The sequence below is a fragment of the Urtica dioica genome, chromosome 1, assembly GCF_054948205.1.
Source record: "Urtica dioica subsp. dioica isolate 48M chromosome 1, U.dioica_male_clone48M_v1_H2, whole genome shotgun sequence".
In the NCBI taxonomy this organism is placed as follows: domain Eukaryota; kingdom Viridiplantae; phylum Streptophyta; class Magnoliopsida; order Rosales; family Urticaceae; genus Urtica; species Urtica dioica.
This window is the reverse complement of record NC_142756.1, coordinates 21,342,399-21,349,328: the sequence shown is the minus strand read 5'-3', so window position 1 is coordinate 21,349,328 and position 6,930 is coordinate 21,342,399. Positions and strand designations below refer to the sequence as shown.

Sequence of the window (6,930 nt, the reverse complement as noted above, 5' to 3'; positions counted from 1 at the left end):
ATCGTCCTCTAACCTTTTTTATTTTTATCTCCTCAATTTTAGGTTCCAATTGATCTTCAGCCTCCTCGGACTCTGGCATTTCATTTTCACTATCATCAGTTTGGTTTTGGTGTTGAATCTCGTCATCATCCATACCTACAAAGTGATAAGAAAGACCAGACAACTAGTTAAGTAAAAAATAAGGTACATGACATGTAAACACACTGTTCAGATTAATCCATTCCTCATACAAGTACAATTTGACTATATCCAAAATTGGTAATTGATTCAGAATGCGAATAATAAAAAAGTAGATTTATCTTATCTGGAGTACATAAACAAAAAATAATAAACCAATGCACCACATACCGGTTTTAAAAGGCAGTTTCCTCGGGTCCGTGGTTTCAGGTTAAAACCTATTGATTATCAACCCATATCCCTTCTCCATCTTCTCTAATGTATTCATCTTCTTCTGAACTATTTGTGTTAAAGGGGCCTTCAACTAAGCCTTTCAATGGTGTCAAACGTTCGGCTAGAATTTCACTCTCATCTTCGACTTCGATATCCTTGACGTAGTCTTTAGAATGAGTTGCAAATACACGAGCCCATACATCACTCTTTTGGCGCTTTTCATAGAACACTTGCTTTGCTTGAGACGCCATGATAAATGGTTCTTCTTTATGACCGACTCGTGTTAAATTAACAAATGTAAAACCATTCTTGTCAATTTTTACTCCATTGTTGCTCTCTACCCAAGAACATAAAAAGACTGGAGTTCGAAACGTGACATAATCGATTTCCCATATCTCCTTGATGACCCCATGATAAATCATATCAGAATAGATAGGGTTCTTATCTTTAGCGCTAGAAAATTGCATGGTCTTGTCAACTAAGCTGACACCACTATTTTGTGTGGTTCTAATATTGTCTCTCGCTTCCGTGCTAAATTGAAGACCGTTGATTAAATAAGCAGAATGTTTGATTACAAGTGGGCTTGGACCTCTTGAAATGGAAACTAATACGTCGGACACAGACGAATGATTCCTTACTTGAGAAACGATCTGAAGATGTAAAAACAAATTGTAAGATATGTGTTGTGACAAGAATCGAATGGTTTGCTAAGAATTGAACCTTTGTGCGAAACCAGTCACTGAATGTATCATGATGCTTCTTTTGAATCTGTTTTCGCGTATGCTTATAATTGGATGTCAACCAATCAATATGCTCACTACAAAAGAAAGTGAGTTATTAGAAGTCAACGCTGAAAAAAGGTATTTGAGTGGTGAATTGTTGTTTACTTACCCGATAAACGGTTCAACTTCATTTGTGTTTTGTAGGATGTAACGATGAGCTTGATTGAGTAGACTATTATCTACAGAAAGAATATCACCATTGCCCATGCCCTTCGTAACATTTAAATCTTGATCTAGATCATGACGTAGTCCAACTGAATCAAGATCATGCAAATATTCCGAACAAAACTCAATAGCTTCTTCTACGATGTAGCCTTCAATAATGGATCCTTCTGGACGTGAGCGGTTCCGATCATAATCCTTCATAACCTTCATTTTCTCTCGGATGAGTACATCCATCTCAAGAAAACAGGTCCACATAATTTAACTTCTTCCACCAAGTGGACTATAAGATGAACCATGATGTCGAAGAAAGATGGAGGGAAGTACTGCTCCAGTAAACATAATGTTATTACAACATCACTCTGAAGTGCATTGAGTTTATCCGGGTCAAAAACTTTTGAACAAAGAATGTTGAAAAACATACACAATCAATTGATTGCATCTCTAACATTCTTTGACAAAAGTGATTGAATAGCCACCGGAAGAAAAATGTTGCATCAACATATGACTATCGTGAGACTTAAGATCGAAGAGCTTCAACTCTTTCATAGAGACGTAATTGCTGAGATTTGCACAAAAACCTTCAGGTATCTTTATCTCGGATAAAGTTTGACAAAATTGACGTTTCTCATCTCTTGTCAAACAATAACCCGTTGGTGGCAGATATTGTTGTCAATGGTGCCAACAAGAAGAGTTGTAATCTTTATATTATGCATTTGATGTAATAAAGTCTCATGAAGACTCTTGCTTGTAATTGCTTATTCATTAATAAAAAGTTGAAACGTTCATTCAATCTTCCTTGTTTGAAGCTTTATGATAAAACCTTATTCTTTAGTCCATAAACAAACTAAACAACTTACGAAGAGACAAATGTAGATTTGCATGAACAAACTCTTCGTAGTTTGCTTAAAACGATATATTCGCAATCTAAGGGTCAAAGGACTTTTGACCTCAGTATGATTGTTAGAAGAATCTATGATGTCTGGTTATGAGGCATTGAGAGTTGGAGACTCTATAGTTCTTCTAGGTATCTTCCGAAGGTATTGAATTGACCAGTGCACTTCTAGAGACAAGATAAGAACAAACCATTTAACCTCTTATGTCTCGAAGTCACTATGTATGAATTGCATCATGCTTACCTTAATCCTGAAATGAGACATGCCATTTCACAGCTTACGTATTCTCATTTGAGAAAGTCAGAGTACGGACTCATTATGTGATTCCGAACAGGGCCTATTCGTGAAGTACTAAGTTGTGAGAATGTCATGAGTAACTTTGTGAAGTTCTCATAGATATGGAATTCATGTACAAGATTGCTGAAATGCAATGTATGTCACCTCATGCTTTGTTCCTTGGAGTGTGAATAAATGAACTGGCCAGTGTCCAAATTGAGTCCTGAGTCTTTTGGATGAAACAATGTGACTTGTTAGCTCCTCGTCAATACATTGTTTCTAACTTATTCACAAGCGACAAAGGAGTTGAGGAAATAACAGCTAGAAGGGTAAAATGGTAATTTAGTAAATCCCGACTAGCTGATGACATTCATGAAGGGTAAACATAGATAGTATTCAGTGGATCCGCTCAACATAATTAGGTTGAATTCTTGAGTAGAAAATAAATTCATTTGAACCGAGAGATTTTCAGTGTCAACTCTTTAGTGGAGTCAGTTGGCATTGAGCTAAACTTGGAAAAGGTTTCTGAACTTTTGAGTCCAAGTGTTTAGCTCAAGCTTTGTTCATTTGGGTCCATGAGGTCACTGTCACGAATCACATCGAATAGGAATAGTTAAACTGGAAGCTAAGTCAAAAGAAGAACGAAAATTGTCAAAAGGGTATTTTTGTCTTTTGAGACATAGGATGAAATGAATGTCAATAAATTTTTTGACATGGTCATTTGATGACAAGTAACACTCGGCCATAATATGATTAATTGGGCCTTGTGGATTAATTTCATTCCATAAGAATTTTATTGAAAATTCATAATGGGCCTTTTTCATGTTGTCATGAACAAATGGAAAAGCTTCTAGAAACCTTTTCTAGATGGTGTAGGCGCCCAACATACCCAAATAAAGAGAGAATATTTTGTGCATGAATGTATGAAGATACTTGCCAAAAGAAAAAGAGGAAACAAATTTCCCCTAAGGGGAAACCAAGGTGGGCGCCCAAAAGAGTCAAGAGAGAAGCAAATAAAAGAGGAAACAAATCCAAGGACTTGCTTGGCAAGTCTTGGCCGTGTGACTCTTTGAAGGAAAATGGAAATTGGCTCATGAATATGTGATATTCTATAGAAGAGGAAACTACCTTATTGAAGGTGAGACCTCTCCTATAAATAGGAGCCTCATTCCACACTTTTTCATTCATTCCAAAGTTTTAGAGATTTGAGAGACTCTCTCTCTAGAACCTTGGCCGCCCCTCTCCTCTCTCTCTCTACTCAATTTCGTTTTATTGTTTTGGCACCTAGGTCCTCATTTGACCTAGAGTTTAGCTCTGCGACTTCAAGACTCGTTCTTAAGTCGTAGTGATTAAAAGTGCCCACTCACTGATTCCTTTTATTTCGAGTGATTTAGTGATAGAAACTATCGTGGTTGCTCGAGGTGCCGAGGAATGAAAGAGAGACGTGCTGCGAGGGAGACGAGCGTTGCAACTTTCCAAAAGCTTCTTAAAGTTCAAGCTTCAAGAAAGGTTAGTAAACTTCTATGCTCATATTAAGTTTTTATTTATATGTACTTGCTCTTTGTCTAGGTTAGTAAAAAACCGTTTTTACTTGTAAAAGAAAATTTTTAAAATTCCGCCGCTTACCGAAGCGTTAATTCTTTTTCTTAAACCCTAGATCAATTCCAACAGATATGTGCGCTTACCATCTACTTTTGGTGCTAATTCACTTCTAATGCCCATATCAACTAGATCCCATCTGGATTTTACCCCGTCTTTGGTTTCCCAGGCATATTCAAAATAGTTCCGATAATGCTATCACATACGTTTTTCTCGATGTGCGTAACATCTAGATTGTGATGAACAAGTAAGTGTTTCCAATATTCCAATTGAAAAAAAATGGATTTCTTTTTCCAACAACCACTTTCGAAAGTGTTCTCCTTACTCAAATTCCCTTGTGTACCAGTGGGCCTAGGTCTCTTTTTTATTTTCCCTGGAGGTCTGAAATTCATGCCAGAAAATTTTCTATTAACAACAAGTCCATGCATCTATTCTGGAGCAGCCCTGAATTCTTGAAGACCATTGAATTATGTAAACAACTCTTTTACTATGGTTCAAGTATTTACTGTATGTTTCCTCCTCGCATATTGGACATGCACAGTGTCCTTTAACCGAATATCCAGATAGATTTCCATATGCTGGAAAATCATTGATTGTCCACAATAATGCGCCACGAAGCGTAAATTTTTCTCCTCTATATGCATCAAACGCTTGTACACCCTCTTTCCAAAGAAGCTTTAGATCATCAATTAGAGGAGCTAGGTAGATATCAATGTCATTGCCGGGTTGTTTAGGACCAGATATTAGCAATGAAAGAAACATAAATTTTCTTTTCATGCATAACCACGGCGGAAGGTTATAAATCATGAGTAAAACCGGCCAGCAACTATACCTACTGTTTTTTTCACTGTGAGGATTTATGCCATCGGCTGAAAGTCCGAACCTAAGATTTCTCGCTTCTTTTCCAAACTCGGGCCACAAAGAATCTACACTTTTCCACGCTGGTGAATCTGCTGGATGTCGCATCTTTCCGTCTTTGATCCTATCATCTGAATGCCAAGTTAATTTCTTTGCATGTTGGGGACTACGAAACAAGCGTTTAAGCCTTGGAATGATAGGAAGATACCACAAAACCTTCGCAGGAATGCCTTCCATATCTTCATCACTATTCTTTTTCTTTTTCCATCTCGACGTGTGACAAAATGGATATTCCATCTCTTCTTCAAATTCCTTGCGGTAGATAATGCAATCGTTTGGACATGCGTGTATCCTCTCATATGCCAAACCAAGAGCATTCAAAGTCCTCTTTGCATCATGCGATTTAGATGGCATTTCGTTTCCTTCAGGCAACAACTTCTTAAGAAAACCAAGTAATTCCCCAAAACATGTGTCACTCATCCCATGTTTGGCTTTGAGATTATACAAGCGAACCAACGTGGACAACGTGGTAAACTTTTCACAGCCAGGATAAATAGGTTTATTGGCGTCTCCAACTAATGATTCAAGAACTTGAGGATCTTCAAGTTCTTCAAGATCTTCAAGCATTTGAGAAACATATGGTCCATCAATGCCTCTTGCACAATCATCATCTTCTACACTCTCATCTAAGCAAGGCTCTTCAACTAAGGGGCATCTCTCACCATGATAAATCCAAATGTCGTAACTCAGATCAAATCCATTACATATTAGATGTTCTCTTATTTTTCTTATATTCATACTCTTTATATTCCCGCAACTTAGACATGGACACTTAATGATATTTGGATCACTACAGGATAGACAATGCTTTACAAACTCTTCCACTCCATTATGATATTGAGAACTTGTTCTATCGAGCGACATCCAAGACTTGTCCATTCTTCAAAATAATATTTTTTTCCCAAAAATCATTCTATTAGTATAATTAATTATGAAACAATAAAACATGTACATACCATTGGAATTTATATTTATAACAGAGGAATAAAATTGAATCAACATTCTTTTTCTTTCTAGTTTTTTAAAGGAATGCACTACAATTTTTTTTTTTTTTGAGGAATGCACTGCAGTCTGCAACCTATTAGACCGCTTTTGCCATACATTAGTAGAAATATCTAATAAGAAAATATGACTACTGTGACTAGATAGACTACTTTTGCCAATATTAGTATAAAAAGTATATGCAATATAGGCATCTTCATGTGATTTATAACTTGATAGACGTAAGACAAGCCTGAATGTAGAGATTTGAGACAGGAAAACCACACACAAAAAAAGACTGTGATCTATATTAATAATAAATTACAGTAAGCATAAAGTTTCAAATAATTTTAATAAACACTGGAGGATGAGTATATTGTATATTTTTCAATAATGACTGATATTTACGGGACCATGATGGAAGGACTCATGAAGTTTACTCTTTATACACTTCTTAAACTATATATTTTTCGGTGTTTTAGTGCCTGGCACAGGTCTAGAAAAGAAGTGCGAAGATGGAGTAATAAACACGCCAAAGATTATTTCCTTTCATTTAGCTTGTATCACATAAACTGTAATTGAGGGAGTTCGTTATCAAAATAGAATTATAGTTGGATTTTTTTTATCTGAAAAAACAATTTGGATTTTGCCCTGAACGATGCTCTGTGATATTATATTGCAATTCACAGCTTTTTTGGTGTTTTCTTAGCTTTATACATATAATGTTGAGAGCACATCAACCATTATTTAAAAAGTTTAAAGTTAAAACTAACCTTCTCGGTGAATAAATTGTGGAGGCTGAAGAGAAAACTCAATGACAGTCGCTCGGATAAACGACAAACGAGAGGCTTGGCGGATGCACAATTTTCACGAGACTAAGTGACAGAGAAAAAAGAGCATTACAGAGTAAAAAATAGGGCGTTGTT

General features: G+C 36.3%; 1 pseudogene; it reads right to left on the bottom strand.

Annotated features, from left to right (window-relative positions):
* Positions 1–395: 395 nt before the first annotated feature.
* On the bottom strand, positions 396–5,902 carry LOC149407763 (uncharacterized; annotated as a pseudogene).
* Positions 5,903–6,930: the final 1,028 nt, after the last annotated feature.